This window comes from Meleagris gallopavo, chromosome 1 (assembly GCF_905368555.1).
Source record: "Meleagris gallopavo chromosome 1, MGAL_WU_HG_1.1, whole genome shotgun sequence".
Classification (NCBI taxonomy): Eukaryota; Metazoa; Chordata; class Aves; order Galliformes; family Phasianidae; genus Meleagris; species Meleagris gallopavo.
Genome location: NC_139404.1, coordinates 49,631,613 through 49,651,773, shown reverse-complemented (window position 1 = coordinate 49,651,773; position 20,161 = coordinate 49,631,613). Strand labels below are relative to the sequence as shown.

The 20,161-nt window shown below is 41.7% G+C and overlaps 1 protein-coding gene across 3 annotated transcripts in view; it reads left to right on the top strand.

The window, feature by feature from the left end:
• GRAP2 (GRB2 related adaptor protein 2) overlaps nucleotides 1-20,161 on the top strand; it is a 102,044-nt gene that overhangs the window by 65,062 nt on the left and 16,821 nt on the right. The window contains exon 1 of one of the 3 annotated variants that reach the window (XM_010710721.4): nucleotides 18,310-18,388. The exons of the other annotated variants lie outside the window; for them this stretch is intronic. The gene's annotated coding sequence lies outside the window, so the exon portion shown is untranslated. Of the gene's footprint in view, nucleotides 1-18,309; nucleotides 18,389-20,161 lie in introns of those variants that run through there. 3 annotated transcript variants of the gene reach the window in all.

Here is a 20,161-nt window from a genome sequence, read left to right as displayed (position 1 = left end):
AAAGCCGTACTGGCGTAATTAATTTCTCAATGTGCAAAAATGAACAGGTCTTCCCAGAATCAAGCTTTATGGCTTTCAGTGCCCCAACCCATTTAAATATCTCTAGTACAGCTACCCTGCATTTCACAGGTCTCTCCAATAGTACGGATGGGACTTGCCTGGAGATGCACATCAAATCTTTAGCTGAGATGGGTTTGGAAACTAAATTCTTGATCTTGTGTCTTACTCTCTAAACAAAGCTGCCTTATTGGTGCATGTTGTAGTGTTGACTACATTTTGAATATGTTTTCAAATAATGACTTATTTTAAAAGAGAGTGGAAAAAGAAAACTTGCCAAATATGAAAAGATTTGGTAGTGGTATTAGCTAGGTACCATCACCTTCATGTTTTGAGGTAGAGACAGATTCCCTGTGATAGAACCATTCAATGCTTTACTCAAGTACTTTTGAAGTCTGGCCACTATTGAGCCACAGATATTGGTCTTCCCCAGATGGGTCATCTGAATGAGAGGAAGGGCATCTTTTCTTCTTCTGGCTTTAGCTCAGAATGCTGCCTCTGCAGCCAAGTTGTTGTGAATACTGTCGCTAGAAGAATTCCAGATAGGTGAGAATGAAAAATGTGATCTTGAAAAGGCCTGAGCTCTTCCTGTAGAACTTGCATTTTTTAAATTGTTCTGCTGATTAGAGAACCATACTAAGATACCATTTAAATAACATCTGAGCAGAGGAGAGGAACCTTTGAGGAATAAGGTTGCCAGAAATGGCCACATTATGCTGGCATTGAGTTCACAGGTCAGTACTGCAAAATATTATGAGAGGAAAGAAAATGACTGGAATGCCTAAATGAACAGTATGCACTGATACATGATTAAACCCTTTTTTCCCCCTCTTTTGGAGTTCCAAGATCCATCTTTCCTCCCTCTCCCTGAGCCTATAACCTTTTTACATGCAGCTTTATCTTTTCAGAGCAGCGTGCGGTTATAATTACATGCCATTCTTTTCCCTGAGGCACTGTATGCCTCGCGTTCTCTAGACTTCTCTTTTTAGTTCCCCAATTTTTTTTTATTGTCTCATCATGACAAATTCACCAGTAACCCTTAGAGTAAAATCTTCAATCCTCAGAGCTCTGACATCTCTTCTTTTTAAATTTTATTTTTAAAAAATCCAGCTACGTAAGTACCAACATTGTGTTTCCAGGTCACAGCCCCTTCAAGCTCCAGCTGAGTTCTGGCATGGGAAGCACACTCCTTAACCTTGCAGTCGATGCAGGGATTATCTTAAGAAGTAGACAAACTTTTAAAACTGTCTCAGTGCATGAATGTGCCCCGATAATTGCTTTTCATGCACCTAAGGATAAGATAATGGAGACATTCTATCTAACTGTTTGTACATGGGATTGGCTGTACTGGACCAGACATCTATCACATGCCATACACTGTCCAAACAATGGTCAAAACCAAATGATTCAGAGAAAGGTGACCCAACCCTCTGTTGGGTCTCTACACATGGATGGAACAAATACTTTCTGACGGGGTTATTAGTTTACAGTTTGAAGTTTCAAGTTGTATGTTCGTTATGCAAGCATACAAACAGTGCCTTTGTGGAACCTGACTGTGTTTGGCTTCTCCTTTTTTTTTTTCATTATCCTAATGGTGTAGAAAGTCTCTGAGATTAAATCCATCAAACTAAACAAAAATTTTGCTGATTTTCTCTGTTGTAAAGAAGTGGATCTAGTCTTAAAGTATTTTCCTGTTCTGAACAGAAGGAGAATCTTAATTCTTTGAAGTCATTAAATTCTTTGAGATTCTTAGTAGAAAGAGGATGAATAAAATTGCAATATTACATTGCTGAAGATTATATAGGCATTGTCACAATCATTGTATTACCTTCAGCAGGGGCTGCGTACGACAGCTGCATCCTTTTCCTACTGATTTGACAAAGTATATATTGCTATCTCCTGTATCCCAAGTAATTACATCTGTACTACATGCCTAATGGTTTAATGCTGTCTTATCCTTTTACTGTAATGATCTCATGCAATAATCAAAGCCTCTGAACGTTTGTGATGTCAGGTTAGCCTTAAATGATGTTAAGGATAACACTTTCTCTCTCCCACGACAACACAACAAGGCAGTTCTCAGTGGGACTGATCCATCTGCACAGTTAGGAGATTCATCACTCAGAGCAGCACCTGCTTCCCTCTGTTTACAGAAGAACTGCAGCAAACTGTCCCTCCTGGTGGGAAATGAAAGGGCCGTTCTAGCTGTGGGCTTCTCAGGTATCTTCAGATGTTCCTCATAGCATCCTCTGAAGGAAAATATTTAACATGGGTTGTTTTTTTAAGAGGGAATTTTTGATAAGAAGTATGATAGAGGTAAAAAGAAAAAAAAAGCCACCCATCTTGGAAAAACCTTCGGATGTTGTCAGTGCAAGATCCTTGCGATCTCTGAGTATGATGAAGGTCTGGATTAATCCACTACCAAGGCTGCAGAAACAAATAAACAAAAGGTCAAACCCAAAGCATCGATTTTCTTAATGGATCCAATATTTTAAATTAATTTTACTTTGTAAATTAGTTAATAAATGTACTTGTAAATTCTCATGAAATTCATTATGTGCTCTTATAGTTGTGCTGTAAGTCTTCAGTGCCTCTTCTACATTAAAAAAAACAATAGCAAATGCCATTGGATTGTTATTTTGAATGTAAGACTCAGCTTAGCTGTAAGTGCACAGACATGACAAGTACCTCCATAGGCTATACTAATTAATTTTATTTGGGTTTTATTTTGATTTTTCAATACTCTTCTGATTTGCTTCCCTTTGCTGCTGAGGTCACTGTGGGAAACAGAGTGGAAGCAACCACAGGATGATGTCTGTGAAGATCAACCATTTGTTAATAACTGCAGCTCCAGAATGGGTTTAAAAATACTTTCTTAAGTCTCCAGAGGTTCAGCTCCTTAAGCACCCTGAGCTCTGTTATTAATTAGTTCTTTTACAACAAGTTTTTTGGCTGACTTTCAGACACTTTTGACACCAGATCCACCGCATTGGGATAGAGCATTTTGTAATAGAGCTTACATCTCTATTGCAAAAAATAGGGAAAATCCTTGCCATTCAAGTGGTTTTCTCCAGATCTGATCCTCAGTGTGGAATTTCAGGGATGAGAAAGCAAAGGGGATCTTATGGCAGGGTGGCTGCTTATGGTCAATAGAATACCCCTGCTGGGAATGAACCTCTAACAGTTACATCAAGGTAATAATTCCAGGGAATTAAATGTAATAGCTGTCCTCATTAAAAATCAATAAATAGATAAAAATCAGTTCTTTCAATGAAGGTGAAGTCATAAAAGTCATAGCAGAAGAAAACTCAGGCTTCACCAAGCTCTCAGTCTGAAGTGAAAGGTAAATGAAGAGTAGGAGGTAGAGGGGAGGAAAGGTGAAGGACTTGTTTGACAGAGGTGTTCCCTTGGTGTCTTATCAGAGTAGTGGTTTGGGTACAGCTCTTTGCGTGGCCCCTGGAACTCCAGAATAAGAGTTCTTTTTTTTTTCTTGTTTTATTTATATCTCTTCGGTAGTACCATGAAGTTCCCCATGCATGCTTTTGCCTGTATTGTTACTAAATCATTCTAGTAAATGATTTAGGGGGATGATTTTGAGAGTGGTATGTGTTTCTTCCCCACAGCCAGCTAACGGGTTTTACCATTCTTTGTATGCAACAGCTTACAGAGGCACTGGGATCACTAGCACACCTGTAGCTAGTCTTCCGAGTCTTTCAAGCACCTGATTGATTTCATCTGGTAATTAAGGAAGATTTTGAAGGAAACCCACTGCACTTCAGGAGATGGTATTATTGATTCAGTGGAGCCCTTTTCTCTGAGTCAATACTAAATGATATACCCTAGTATGTTTCTTGCACGTGAGACCCCCAACCACAGCTTGATTACTTGTGGTCATCAATTATCCTGAGGTTAATTGCATAAGCGTGAAAGGTGTATGCCCTGATAGCCCAGGCAGATTTCAGTTTGCCTACTGCACATCAGACACCTTGATTTTAATTGGGCAGTTGTTTCTCCTGCTCCCAACCTGCTGTGCACTGCTGAAAAGCACTGGAGGATGGATTTCATTGTTAGCTGAAGGAATAGCTAAAGAAGCAGAGAATGTGGCTGCCAAACCAGAGGCACCCTCCAGGGTAAAGCTGGGGTCAAAGGACACAGCTGACATGATTTAATATTCAGGCTTACTAACTCAACTACCCCATTCCAAAAGTGTCCGGGGAAGTGTGATTCTCAATAAGGCTGCAGTAAGAAAAGAGATCTTAATAGAGTTGCTTAATTAAGCTGCTGGATAGTTCTCACAAGAGAAGCTGAAGGAGCAGCTGTAATTCTTTAAAACCTACCAAGGAGAAACAGCAACAGTGTGTGGCCCCTACGCTCTGCTCAGCACCACTGCATCTCTCTCTAATGGAACCAATCAGGTAACAGAAATACAAAATGAGTCTGAATTTAATTCCTCAGTTGTAAAATGCAGTGGGAATCTCTTGGGGGTGAACAGCAGTTATTTTCTTAATGAATTACTACTGTTTGAAACGATGTCTGATCAGAATGGTTAGCTTTGCTTTTCTGCAAAGTGTTTAGCTTTTGAGAAAGATGTACTTTTGAAATGTTGTTCTGTTCAGTTTAAATGAGCCCGGTATGGTATTTCCTAAGGGGAGGGGCTGAGCATCTACTTCTTTCCTTGACCAACTGCAGAGATAAGCAAAGTCCAATCAGTTTCAGACCAGGAGACAATATGCCAAAACTTAGCTACTGCTTTTGGAATATTTGGAGATTCGTTTCTGTTATGAAGAAAAGCTAACCACTATTTTAATTTTTGACAAGCTGCAGGATAGAAAGCAAAGCTCATTTTCAGGACTAAAGCGACAGCATATTGTAATCAAATATAAGCAAGATATGGAGTAGTAATGAAACTGATAGTTATAGTTTCTTAAATCTGATAGCAGGTGAAACAAATACGAGAAGAAACTGGTATAGAACAGAAAATGGAAATGCAGTGAAGAGAGGGCTTGTTTTTTCATATGCAAGCAGAAGTGCAATATTGCAAGTGTTTTCAATGGTATTAAATTTGGATAAAATTCACCCTGTTCATCGAGTAAGCAATCATGCTAATTGCTTTTCTGAGGTGTTAAATCCTGTAGAAGTTCATGCTTACATCTCATGATGAGTGATTCTCGCCATTGGTAGTTTCCCAGTGCAGAGCCCTTACTACACTCATATGGTTCTTATACTCTGCAGCTCTTGAAGCTGTATTCTGCAGACTTTCAAAGGTATGGTGAAGAGGAGCACAGTCCTTAAGATGTAAGGTACATGACATAGATACTCTTTCAGTGTCTTGCCTGGTGACTTTAACCAAGTTGTTTTATTTTCCATCCTGAAATTTCCTTATTTCCTTTTATCTTTTTTTCAGAATTCTATCTACAAACAATGAGGGTTTTTTTTTTTAATTATACAGTGAGGATATACACCATACAAAATTCAGGAAATGATTGTAAAGCTAGCTACACTTTACTGCGTGTTTTGACAGTACGCAACTGTATAACTGGAGCCCGGCACTGAAATCAGTATCACCTTTTTAATTTTTTTTAATCTTTTTCCCCCAGTCTTTTAAGGTGACTTATAGTGAAAGGAGAACTCCAATCGTTTAATGAAGATGTTGTACCTAAATGATTTTCAGTACACCTTTGATTCACGCAGGTACATAATTTATATTATTGCCTGCATAAGACTGGTATTCTGCTAGAGTAGTCACTGTAGAAATGTTGAATTGTATCCTGATTATATGTGATTCCAAAGTTAGTGCTGCCATGAGCAAGGGCTTGGTGTGGATGATCTCCACAGATCCATTTTAACCCAGCTGTTCATAGAATCACAGACTGGCTTGGATTGGAAGGGACCTCAAGTATTATTAAGCTCCAACCCCTCTGCTGCATGCAGGGCCACCAACCTCCATATTTAATACTAGACCATAAAGACTTATAGACTACACTAAATATTCCTTTAGAGCTTGAGATAATGAAAAGCCACTTGAAAACTGGGATCAAATGGGAAAGTTGCACTTGGGCAGTGCGCAGCCTGTACATGCTAAAGATTGGTCAAGATAAATACTGTTGTATGATGCTATCCCATTGGTCTTTGTTAACTTGCCCCATATGGAAGAATACCATTTGTGAAAGCCTGCTCCTCTAAGTAGTTTGCGTTACAGACAGGGAAAACAATCCAAAGGGTGAGAAAAAGAGATGTAATATAGAAACACAAGGAGCAATGCAAAAGACTGGCAATATCATATCAATTCCCTCATTTCTTTTCAATGAGGTAATTCTCATGACAACGCTACCATCAGCACAGTGTATTCAGGAGGATAATTGTAGAAACAACTGTGCATGGTACTTTGTTGTATTATGGAAGAAATAATACTTTGTTCTCTCCTCATAAACCATAGTGTAACGTTGAAAAGCTGGCTTCTTAAAATGTGTGCACAATCATTTCTGAGCTTGAGAGCAAGGAGAAGGTGAAGCAGTTGTGCTCTCTCATTTCTGTGTGCTGGTGCAACCAGAGTTAGGTCTCGGCGTGTGAGAACTGGTTAGTAGCCGTTGTGGATCATGCTGTGCTTCTGTACTGATTACCTGTGAGTTCCTTTGTGTGGAGCCTCCCTTCAATTCATTGCCACTCCCAATAGCTTTTGGACTTTTATGTACCTCAATAAGTGTTCTTTGGACTGGACTCGCTAATAGAAATTGGATTTCCAGCTCATTCCATTTTCTCTTCTCTACAAAAGCCAATACAAGCATACTACATAGATTGGAATTACAGTCATATGCCTTCAATTGTCACCCAAAGAAATAGGAAAATACATTTTTGTAAACTTTTTAAATCAGAATTGCATATGCTTCTTTATTTAATAGGACAGAATCTGCATAGGCTTTGGCCAATGTTTAGGTTTTCAGATAAATAAATGTGAGACTTAATATGAATACAAATGTCATGTATATACACTTTTGCTTCCATTAAAGCAATTTTACTTGGAGATTTAAGTGCTGCCATTCAGTGGTTTGTATGCAAACTGTGGCTTTGAGCAAGAATGACTGAATCTGTGAGGCAGCATCCAGCCTACAGTCACTTACCAAGGTTAATTGAGTGCAGTATCAATAACTTACAGAATAGATGTGCAGCGGAGAGGTGGCCTGAAGTGTATTTAGTAGTTACGAAATTTTAATAAGTTAAAGGTTAAAATAACTTGGACTTAAAGAAAATAATAATGCAGATTTTGGTAGAATGCCCTTTACCTATGTGACATGCTGCAAGCCTTATTTTAGATGTAAACACGTTGTTAACTCTGTGCAAAACCAAATCTCAGTATTTTTTAGCTTGAGGTGAGAGTGCTTTCCTTGCCTTACCTTTTACCTTCTTCAGCATTAGCTATTGTGTAGGCCTGTTTTTATATCCACAGCCAGATTCTCCATCTTCAGTCTCCTTGTGAGTTGCCTTTTGTGTAGCCTCATGAGGTATCTTTTATATTCACCTCCACATCACCTTCAGAAAATATCTTCTGTACAATATTTTGTCAGGATCTTCATCTCCATACTGATCGTTTTTTCTTCTTCTAAAATTAGAGCTAAGAAAATATTTGTCCAGAATTTCAAATCTGAGGGATTTTAACTGAGGTGCCAAAGCCTCACAGGTGTGCATGCTTTAAAAATGGCTTCACACCTAACGTTGCTAAATACACATGGATCTGACTTCAGTGGGAGCTGTAAGCAGTCAGATGCTGAAAACTTCTGCTTTTATGTAGAATTATAACCAGAAGTGAAGGAGCTTCAAGTGAGGCCTGATCGCGCTTTACGAGGTTGCTATATAGCCTTTCCATGAAAATCTTTAAATGATTTGAACACTACTGCTAATGTTTGAGAAATGCCAAAAATGCCTAAATTCAGCTTGAGCTGATACTTGCTCACGGCTGCTCCTTGTCACATACATGCACATGCTGCACTGCCTACCCTCCAAGTGTATGTGGGCCAATGCGTTCACAGTTGCTCAGATTTGTATTTGCTTAGGAAAACACAACATACACATCACCTGAAATATGCTTGTGGGACCTCTCATCCTCCATTCAGGCATACTGCAAACAAACATCTTTCATTTATAATCAGATCCCTGGAGACACAAATGCTCAAACATACTTTTGCTTGGATGTGTTCAGGCTTGCATGCAGTACCTGCTCACATCCAAGCGTAGCAAAGGCAGCTCACAGCCTGCTGCCTTCACCCCAACATGCATATAATCCCATTTGCTCACACACACAGAACCATTAGGGTTGGACAGGACCTCCAAGATCACCCAGTCCAACCACCAGCCCATCCCCACCATGCCCACTGACCATGTCCTTCAGTGCCACATCCACACAGTCCTTAAACACCTTCTACCCTTTTCTTGAACACCTCAATACATTCTTGAACACATGCAGTCCGCTGTGTGTTGTAGCAAATAATTTAAATCTAGCTTCCCATTCTGCTCGAAATGCAAATGTGGATAGCACATCAAGATTAGAAGTAAATGTAACAGAATGACTTCAGTCAACCTCAAATGTCGGATGACTCATTCACACCCTTTGCGCAGTGTTCCCTGTTCCCCACATGCGATCTGCTGAGCAGTCTGGCAGCTGTGTGGTTCCCTACCGCAGAGCAGCATCGATCGCTTGTTCACTGGAGGAGTGGGGCTGCAACTGCTTCACAGAGCGTGCAGGGGCTGTGCAGTGAGTCCCCATCGGCCTCAGTGCTGTGAAAGCTCCCAGGCTGTAAGAGTGGGAAACGTAGAATGTCAGCCCTGATCTACCTATAGGAATGCGGTGTTTAATGAAGCCCTGGTCTGCACGTTAGTTCAGTATGAGCTATTGCTACATCAGGATAAAGCTTGGGTATTTTTGTTCCAGATGATGAGAACCTATTCCAATTTGGTAGAACTTATATTTGGATTAACAAACAAGTTGCTTCTACTTGAGAGTAAAAGTGTCTAACGCATTAAATCATTCACAAACTGCTGCTGCACTTTAATTTCAAAGGTATCATAATCCAAGTGAACAAAAAAATGCATAGACAGGCGTGAAATATGTTCTGCACTTCTCCTTAAAATGATACGATTTCTGTGCAGAGATAAAACCCCAGGAGTAGTAACAAGCTGGCATTCACATTTACCTTATAATCAGAAGAAAAATTGGATTGACTGTTGGAGTTGCATCTTTAAATGTACGAATTATTGTAATTGATTGCTTTTAAAACCCTTTCAAAAGCATTCCCAAGCACAGATGCACACAGGCTGACTTTAATTTATAGAAAGGCTGTTTTGTAGCACTTAGGCCTTGTAAAAGAGGTGCTGTGTTTAAATGGAAGTTGAGCCATGAAGATCCATTAAGCAGAAAAAAACCCAGCTAATGCAGCACTGAGATTCAGAATGTAAATATGCAGTAGTGACGTTATGCAATGAGCATACCACGGGAGTATTAATTGGACCACATGGCTGATACCTCTCACAGCATTTCAGTTTCTCCATCCTTACTTAAATGTGAAACTTTTAATAGAAAGTTTATCACCATTTTTTTCTAAGAACAAATGTGGCTATGAACTGAAATTAAGTGTAACGTGGCCAAGATAAGCGGGCTCTTGGAACCCAATGATCAGATTTCCAGTGTTTGTTTTTAGATTATCATAGATAAATGTATGTTCGACTCAATAACATATTCCTTTTTTTTTTTTTTTAAGCACAAAAAGAGAAGTATGTATTAAAAAAAAAAAAGTGAAATTTTCTATAGAAAACAACTTGCACAGTCATGTTCAATTTTGTGCAAATGTAGATCTATGGTTAAAAGGACAAAGTGATGCTACTTTTTGGTATTGATTTAACTTTTGTTCTACTTTTGTGTCAAACACTATTGGCACACAGTGTAATTTTAGTAGCAGTGTTGCAAATTCTGCACAATTGTCCGTGCTGCCAGTAGGAGTCTTACACACACACACTCAACACCTCACTGATCTCACTCTTCTTCCGTCCTATTTTACGCAAAATTCCATCAGTTGGCATAAGCAGAAAAACATGCAGCAGCTGATTGGAAATGTAATTCTATTTACCCAACATTATTGCTAGATTTTCATACTGTTTTGTTCTCATATCCCACTCAAACGGGATACTAAACCCAATATAAGAATAAAAACTATTTATTTTATTTTTTTTTTACCAGATTGGATTTATGTCTCAATGCCATGAAATCTCTAGGTTGTGCTATGCTCAAGAAGAAAGACCTGATGGCCTTCCTTTGTGTCCTTCATCATTTATACATGCAGAGCAGTTGTTTGTTGTGGACAACAAAGACAAAGGGTGAACTTACTCTTATCTTGGCATTTACAAACTTTTTTCCTGCATTTCCATTTCACGTTGTGAAATATTTGATTCAAAGGGATACACATCAGTGTGCACTCATACTCATACGCAAGAATATCAGCAGAGATGAGCTTTTAGCTGAAGTACAAGAGCCAGACTTCCAGAGCAGTAATTGGATGCTGCCATGTATTTTGGAAATCTCTCTCTGACTGTCAAAGCTGGAGCTAATTAATCTTAAGTATTCTTTACCCATATTTAGATATCCAAATGCAAGGAAAGCACCTCTGAATATCTGAGTTGAAGTGTAGGTGGTTTTAGTATCTGTGGGGGTTGGTTGGTTTTAATCTACACTCATTGTGGCAGGTTCTTGATTTTGTTCTGACTCTTTTGCTCTGGGAGCATCTTTTGGAAAGTCCTTCCTGATAGGAAATGTGTCTGAAATTCAGTATCTCTCCTCATCCTGGTCTGGCATGATCTATTTGAGCAAACTCATTGTCGGCATGCACTGCTTTGCGGACCTCTGACAACAACAGCAGTGAGAGCTCTGAGAAGAAGCAGTCTGTAGCCAACTTGTAGCTGCTCGCAGGATGGTTCCCTGGGGATGCTCACAGCCAGTGCAAATCAGAGCAGCTTTGATGGTACTTGTAATTACCCCAAAGACCAGTTTTCTAATGAGTAGTCCCAGAATTTCACAGCACCCAACCATGGTCTGATGCCCTCTTGATCCTTCTTTATTGCATTCTTTTAATAAGAATAGATATTCATGGAAGGTGAAGATTGAAGTGGGATGCACAAAAGCAGATGTCCATACATGTATATGGCCTGCAGTACAAATTCAGAAATGTGTTTGCTTGCACTTGTGATCTGTATGCATTCATCCTGGGCGGTGTTAGTTGTCAGCCAGCTAAACATGAGCCAGTAGTGTGCCCAGGTGGCCAGGAAGGCCAATGGCATCCTGGCTTGTATCAGAAATAGTGCAGCCAGCAGGAGCAGGAAGGTGATTTGATGTAGTGAGGCTGCACCTCGAGTGCTGTGTTCAGTTGGGGTCCCTCACTACGGGAAAGACATGGAGATCCTGGAATGTGTCCAGAGAAGGGCAGCAGAGCTGTGTGGGCTCTGGAGCACAGGTCTGATGGAGAGCAGCTGATGGAACTGGGGTTGTTCAGTCTGGAGAAGAGGAGCTCAGGGGAGACCTCATCACTCTCTACAGCAACCTAAAAGGAGGTTCTGGCAAGCTAGGGCCTGGCCTCTGCTCCCAGGTGACAGTAATAGGGCAAGAGGGAATGGCCTCAACTTGCACCAGGGGAGGCTTAGGCTAGATATTAAGAAAATTTTCTTCTCAGAAGGAGTGGTGCTGCAGTGGCACAGGCTGCCCAGGGAGGTGTGGATGTGGCACTGAGGGACGTGGTCGGTGGGGATGGGCTAACGACTGGTGTGGATGATCTTAGAGGTCTTTTCCAGCCTTAACAATTCTACGTCATCCTGCAGTACACCTCCAATATTAGTAAAGGCGCTAAACACACCACATAAAACTACTGATATATTGATATATAATTGTCTTAAATTCTGCGAGTCCACAAAGTGCAAGCGCTACCCGTACCCAAAAGCAGATCCCTCACATGCATATGTGCACAGCGGGAGTGCGATTGTTATTCTGATAACCACCCTTTTGCAGTAAAATACGTATCAGCCAGTACCAACGCTTACCCAGAAAAGATGAGAAAAATTGAGAGGCAGTTAGCTAGATAAGGTATGAGGGGGTTTTAAAAAAAAATAGCGTAGAAGGAAGTGACTACATTTTTCATACTTTAGGTGTTTGTCTGGAAGGCCTGAGAAGGAGCTGCTCAACAATTGTGCCAAAAGAGACCGTTCGAAGCAGTTTCCCATCAGGTGGCATTCCTCAAGTGTCTGCTCTTTAAGAGCAGGCAGGGAGAATTCATTCTGTGGGAAGCAGTTAATGGAGCTGCATTACCTACCCCTTATCACTCTGTCTGATAGAGAGACAGCAGGTTCACTTTGGCAGCTCCAGAGCCCTGATCAGTTCAGATTAGGGGCACATTGTCTGTCTGGCTTAATCAAGAGTGTTTAGGTATATTTATCGTGATTAAAGGGTGTAGCACAGGGAGGGGGGAGAAATAAATAGTGAATGTACTGTTCTCTAGCTTCAAATGGAGGCTTAGCAAAAATCCCACTGAGTTGCTAGGTGCTCATCAAAAGGAGAATTTAAATCCTGGGAAGGAATGTTTTGTTGAGCGCTCCAGTGCTGGGTTCAAATCTCCAAAGAAGAGTTATTTCTTTCTGTCTTTTTCTCTCCTTTCTTTCTTCCTCTTTCTGCTTGCACGCAGCAAAGAAGCAAATCAGCAGCTCATGCGGCTCGTGTTGATTTTGCTTGATACACATGCAGCCCCTGCTTAGCTTACCTGTTGCTGGAATTCTAATGTGATAACAAAATTAACTCGTCATAAAGGCCTAGGTGTCTGGCTCCCCTAGTTTTGTCAGATTTATATTTCAGGGAAGCACAGGAAACTACTGCAATAGCCTGTAGGGCTTTGCTAATTGTTACTGTTCAGAAAGCAAGATGGTAAGTTGCATTCTGGGAAGAGGCTCCTTCTATCAGTAGCAGTGCTTCTCTCTGTCTTCACTTGACAGTTTTTTTGATTTGAACACATAAAAAGAACAGTTCCATGTATTATAAATTCGGACAAGCCAAATTTGCTGCCGGTGTAATTTGGTACAGTTTGTAGATGATGATGGAAACCAGCTGCTTGACTCAAGATGAAGCTGAAAGAGGTGGTGTTGGCTCCCAAGAGAGCAGTAAGAAGGAGAAAGGTTTCTTAGATGTCTTGATGCTGAGGATGATTAGAGAACAAGTCCTGCCAGGGAAGAGCTCCAGAGCAGAGCTCAGGCTGCATGGTACATGGGTTGTGGCCCTGGACTGCTGCCCTTCTATAGCTCTTAGCTGAGATCATTGTAGGGCAGGCTTGGGAAATGTTGTTATGAAGAGTGTATTTCTGCTCATCTTTTCCTGTGGTCTCCAAACTTCTTTAGGCTTGCAGATTTATCCATATTTCCCAATGAAGGTGCAAACTGACATGAGGTGAACAGAGGCTTCCTTGGTATCTTCATTGGCCTGATGTGTAGAAACTTAGTGGACGTGGCAGCCATGAGTCACTGGCTGGACTAGGTGATCTCAGTGGTCTTTTCCAACCTTTATGATTCTATTTTAAGGTAGATCATGGCCTCCAGGTTGAAAACCTGAGGCAGAACACTACACAGCACAGCGGGCATGCTCTGTCCTCAAAGCAGGTGTCAGCACAGCAGCTGTAAGGCAGTTGCCTCTGTCTCAACCCTTGCACAGCAAGCAGTTAAAGAAATCTATGGAAATCCAGGAGAATTATTTGGCAGTAAAGAAAAGAGGTCAGAACTTCCATTTTTCTATCGTAATCTGCTGCTTTCTCCTCTGCTAATCCAGTCACTTCTGTGAAGGTTCAGTGCTTGAGATGTTGTAATTGCTGTCAAGATGATGATCTGAGACGTCATGAGCATGGTTTGGTGTAATCACTCTACAAATATAGAAGGTGGAGAACCTATCTGATTCTGTACAAAAAGCTACTAGTGAGACTCAGAGAATTCAGTAATCGGGAGGTATGGGTTGGAGAGAACAGAAGATAAAGTTAGCGCATTTGGAGGGATTTTGAAGAAAATATTTAATCTCGTCAAGTTTGACAGTGCTCGTTTAGAACATAAAAGTAGCGGATCATAGCAATATATTCCCAACAAAAAAAAAATCAGAAGTGTAGAGATGCTCATCCTCCAGAATGGTAGGAGGTATCTTTGGGGATGAATTAACAGGATGATAGGAAGGCTTGTTTGAATCAGCTAGCAAAACAGCACAGCTGTTCAGGATTAAAGCCGCATCTCTCTGCAATAAGTGGTGCTATGTTAATGGTACCAGACAGCTAAGGTTGTACACTCTCCCAGCATATGTAGAACAGAGTGAGCTGCCTGAAACTCCTGTGATGGGAACGAACCAGACCGCTGCAGTTTGAGCAACAAGGTTTCAAGAAAATCTTTATTAACAGGAGAGATAGCAAACTGGGACAGAGCACTGCCCAGATCAGTTTGTGGAGCTCTGCAGAAAAGCTTTTATAGCCCTGCCACTCCTGTGCACTCAGTCCTGGAAAAAATAACTGCCCGCTAATGACCTGTCACTGTGGACAGCCGGAGCAGCTGTTTGCAGAAAGCAAAGCAGTGAGAGAGGATGGATTGCTGTGTGAAGAGCACATCTGAGTGTGGGACAAGAATAGATGGGAGATCGGGTAAGAACAGACAGCTTCCATTCATAACATTCAGCTTTAGGTGGATTTACAGCCCTGATGCTCCTGAATCCACAGATGCTGAGTTATTACTTAAAACAAAATATAGCAATTGAAATTTCCCTTGTTTCCACAGTCCAACTTCAGTTTCCCTTGCTGGTAATGATACTTTCTAGAGGAAAGCTAATTAGGAACATGGAGAAGTAGTGTACTTTGAGGACAAACAAAACACAGTCACTTCATCTTTCTTCTATTATCAACATGAACAATTTGGAGTGGGCAAAATGTTTGACTCATACCTTTTTGTTGGAATAATTTCCTTCTCCCTTTTTGTTCTTTCTCCTCCTTTTATCTTCCAACTGCATTTTTTTTTTTTTTTTTTCTGGAAGCCCCCATCCTTTCCAGATAGAAATTAGAGTGAATAAAATGCCTAGGAAAAAAGTTTTTTCTCAAAATCTCCAGCTCAAAATGAAATGGCTAAAATTTTTGTAAGAGTTTATTCATGGGCAGGTTTCAGATTTGTTTGCAGACACGATTATTTTGAGTCATTTGCTTAAGCATAAAGTCAGGTGTAAGTTTATTGGAAACTTTTTCAAATCACAGAATCAGTAAGGTTGGAAAAGACCTTTAAGATCACCCAGTCCAGTCACCAGTCCATCCCCACCATGCCCACTGACCACGTCCTTCAGTGCCACATCCACACGGCTCTGGAACACCTCCAGGGATGGTGACTGTACCACCTTCCTGGGCAGCCTGTGCCACTAACATCCAACCTGATCCTCTGCTGGTGTAATTTGAGGCCATTCCCTTTCATCCTACCTCTGTTACCTGGGAGCAGAGACTGATCCCCACTTCACCATAACATCCTTTCAGGTTGCTGTAGAGAGTAATAAGGTCTCCCATGAGCATCCTCTTCTTCAGTCTGTCAGTTTGTCTATAGGTTTGGGAAACCTTAGTTCAGCTGTTCCATCTCTGTGCCGGTAGAAGATGTTCCTGAGGATGATCTAAGCAGTCTGCAGCAAGTGGTTGCAGAATAACCTGTGTGCTTGGATTGGACTTTATTCAGTTGCCTAAGAGAGCTTGGCTAAAACGTGGAAACATGGAGTCTACAACCTTTTCTATGGCATTTGTTACCCTTCATTGTGTCTGGGATATCTGGATGCTTCTTTGCAGTTTTTAACACATCTGTGCTGCATGGTGAAGAGTTGTTGTAACAGTGAGAGGGGAGGAATTTATAGAAGGAAAAAAGAAAGAAAAGAGAGTTAGCTCTTACCCTGTCTTATTCCCTATCCTTTCTCATTGCTGAGGGCCTGCTGCCATTCACTCTTCCATTTGTCGTAGGGAAAACCATGTCTTGTAGGGTTTGACATTAAATGTGTTCAGTATTTTCATGTAACCATTCTGGACACCTTGCAGGAAGGCAGGCAGTGCATGCTGGCAGTGCCAGGTGGCAAGTATGAGTGACAGCTCACAGCAGCTCTCTTGCTGGGGGGCCCATTAGATCACATCACAGTAAAAACAGAGGAAATAGGTCGTTATAATGTGCAATGTAATGAAATCTGTCAGGGCATTCACAGAGCATGAAAATAAATATAGCTTAAATCCAAGAGGACTCTAGGGATTGGCGTCTCACCTGACGTGTACAGAAGCTTTAATTTCTGATGTGTACAGTGATAGCCACGTGTAAAACTTTTCGGGCCGTGATGAGAGCTGGCTGCTAAACAGTTCTCATGGTGCCTTGCTTTCCTCACCTGTATACTTCTTTCAGCAAAATATATTAGGGATTATCCTCATCAGAGGATATCACTATCAGCTCTTCCAGGAATGTTATTCCCTCCCCAGAGGGTGGTGGGTCAGCCCCATCTGTTGCTGGACTGATTGCCTTAGGCCAGCCCAGCATAGTGATTGGTCATCCTTAGTGACTTTCTCTATTTCTACCTACTACTGCCTCTATTGTTGAGGTGGAGAGTGGAAAACTGCCAAATTTGAGTTACAAACATTCAAACAGGTGCCCCATGGTTTTGGACATAACGTCGTTTCGTGTTTTGTTCTCTGTTCCTTTGCTGACATTTCCAAACCCACCTTTCTGGCTTTTACTCAGCTGATGCTTTGGTAGAATTATCTACGGGAACTTAAAGGTATCTTTCCTGAGTAGTAGTTGCTAATTTTAAGTTTCTCAATGTGTTCATGGAGTGAAGGCAGTTTTTTTCCCATGTCCATCACTTTGCAGTCATGAGCACAGAGATTCATCTTCCATTTTAGCAGTATTTTGAAAGCCATCTGCAAGTCTTTGTGATCGGGTTTAATTTGTATTGCCATGAACTTTTTGTCTCGTCAGTAAGCTTTGTCACTTCATTTTTTTCCATAGCATTTATGAATATGTTGAACTGTTAATTCATTCCCTATTTTTTATTCAGCTGTTAATCCTCTGTAGGATCTTTCCTCTTCTTGGAGAGCTTAGGAGGGAGGCTTTTAAAGACTCTTCAGTAAGAGACTTCATCAAAAAGGGTTTAGAAATGAATGTATGTTACATCAAATGATCACCTGCACCCACATGCTCAGCATCTCCTTCACAGAACTGCATCATATTCGTACAGTAGGACTTCCTTCTGCAAAAAACCTACAAGGTGCAACCGCTATGTCATTTCTCTCTTCCCGGTAATTTTTTCCTTCATTATGGTTTCTGTGTATTAATTTCAGGCATGCAGAAGTTAGACCTCCTGCTCCTTGCATCCCCTCAAAGCACTTTTAAAATGGTTGGCATTGTGTTTGCTGCTTTTTGCCCTAATATGGAGACTTAACTAAGTCCTACATTGTATGTCACAGCTTAATTGCTTAACCTTTACTATTTCATGCTCCGTTTAATTTTCAATCAAGGTTTCTAAAATATTGAATTCTTGGATTTACTCCTGTTCATTTACTGATTTGTCCTAAAATCATTTCTTCTAGTTTCCCTGGCTTTTCTCCACAAAGAAAACCCCAATGTGGGAAACAGCTTACATCCCTTTGGAAGACACGCGGATGCTGAGAATTCACTTAGCTTTTATGCCTCATCCTTATCTTCTTTGAGCACTCTTTTTACATCTCAATCATCTGTCAGCCTTACAGGCACTCTGGCAGGCTTCCTGCTTCTGTTGTCTTTGAAAATAATTTTATTACGTGTTTTTATGTCTTCAGCTACTTGTTCCCCAAGATATGCTTTTCAACGGACTTATTATGGTTTCTCATTTAACTCGCCAGACCTGTGCTCTTTTCTGTTTTCTATATTTGGGTAGAACTCGCACTTTTTGAGGGATCATACCCCCCGTTATTTGGCTGTTAAATGAGGATGGGCTGAGGCAGCGGCAGCAAACTGACAGCACCATTAGAAGCGCGTATCGTACCAAGTATCTCCAACTTTAGAGATTGAAAATGGCCTGTGTCCCACTCTGTCCTGTGATGGACACTGTTTCAGTGCCTCCACCTCTGTCCTCTATGCCAATTCCTGACCGTCCTTGTCCATACACGTGGACTCATTACCACTGTGGCACTGTCGCTGCAGGGAGGAGCCTGTATGGGCTGAGCTCTCCTTTCCTTCCTTTCCCCTAGACAGCAACACACCTCCTGCTTTCTAGAAAAGTGCCAGAGGAGAGGAGAGCTACTGAAAAAAGGTATGGGGCAAGCATGGCTCAGAGACCTGGGGGGCCAAGCTGTGTAGGAAAAGCTCTACAGAGGGAGGTGGGATCTTGGAGGGAGAGGTAAAGCACTGTAGGGCAGGGGAAAAGCATGGGATCCCTGTCATCTTGTTGGGCGGCTTCCACACCAGAGCAGTGCTTGTGCGGGACAAATCCCTGCATCTCGGCCACATCCAACCAGCTGGGAGCTGCAGGAGGAGGTGGGGCAGAATGCTTTCCCCAGCTCAGGTCCTCAGCACAGCAAAGATTCATGATGTTATGCTCTCACAGCACTGTTCAGAGTTGTGGTACTCTCCGGTGCTGCGGTGCATGGCGTCTCATGGTGCTGCCCTGCTCTGCTCTGCGTGCTTGGAGCAGCACAAGAGGCCCCGTTCTTCCAGGGTGACCAAGAGCTGTTCTCACTTGGGTGCTTCTTACTGACTGCTGTTGGACAGAGAGCCCTAAAAGTGTTTTCCTTCTCTGGATCCTATTCTTGGGAGGTTTATTTTGTAAGAGCATTGTACAAGTGCTCAGCCCAGAGCCCTGCATTCCTTTGGATGGCAGCACAGCCAAGACTGAAACATACAGCGCTGAGAGCTTTAGTAGCTTGTTCTCCCTTATAAATTTTACCCTCTTATCACTGACAGTCAGCGGAGCTGCGCCGTTAACTCAGTAGCAAGAGGCTTGTGTTTTTGGAACGAAATATTCCCATGCCACTTGTATGTGGCTTAGCTGGTGACAACAAAGCCTTTATCTATCACAGCTCTTCTAGATAACGGGTCCCTCCGCCATTGTTTCTGCTGAAATGTCATCAGGAGTTTCTGTACAGATGTTCAGGGTTGAATCCTGTCCCTGGTTGCTCATCAGTCTGATAGGTTGTTCTTGCAGAGAGGAACAAAGACGGAGCAGCTCGCGCTGTGTCTGTCAGCACGAAACCTTGCTGGATGCAGCAGCCTGCTGGAGGTACGCATGTTGCAGGCAGGGAGATCAAGATTCTGTTTGTAGGGCTGCTTTAAGCAGCCACTTTGTAGGCCACTGTGCTTTCTTCTGTGATGTTAATATGTGAGATTGAGTAGGGGTGAACCTGAGCCATCCCAGAGCGATAAACTTCATAGGAGGTGACCTTCCCTGGCATTGTTATTACTGAATTTTGATCCAACTTGGTAGGGGAACAATGTTAAACTCTTTGGGATGCTGCTTTCAGATTACACTGCTTGCTGACATGATTTAGGTCTCAGCTCTCTTGATCAACTGAGAGAGGCTGATGTTCTTGCTCAGGGAATGGCATTCTGCCAAACTGAAATACCTACCTCATGCTCTCAAAGCTAGGCTGCTTTTCTCTTCTCCCTCGATGAACCTCCTGCAGTGTCAGTCCCACAGAACGGCGGTAGCCTTGTGCCCCTTGGATCTGCCTTGTTGCAGTGGGGAACCACAGAGAAAATTCACCTCCATGCAGAGAACCAGCACAAAATGGAGGTACTCGTCAGCCTATATTCAGAACTGACAAATCCTCCTTTAAAAGTCGCAGAGGCTTCATGCTAAACCCTGCACAAAGGTGATTTTTTTTCCCTTAGAACATTATGCACAGTCTAAAATTGTCTTTGGTTACTTGAAAGCTTAAAGGAGTTGCATCAGGCAGTTAAAAGCAGAATCTGACTGCCTGCAAACTGCAGTGCTGTCTTTTGGAATAAAAGATGCTTGAGAAATGGAAGTTCTGACAATTACCCCAAAAAATCCCATCTTGATGTGTCATGGGGCGGTGCTCGAAGT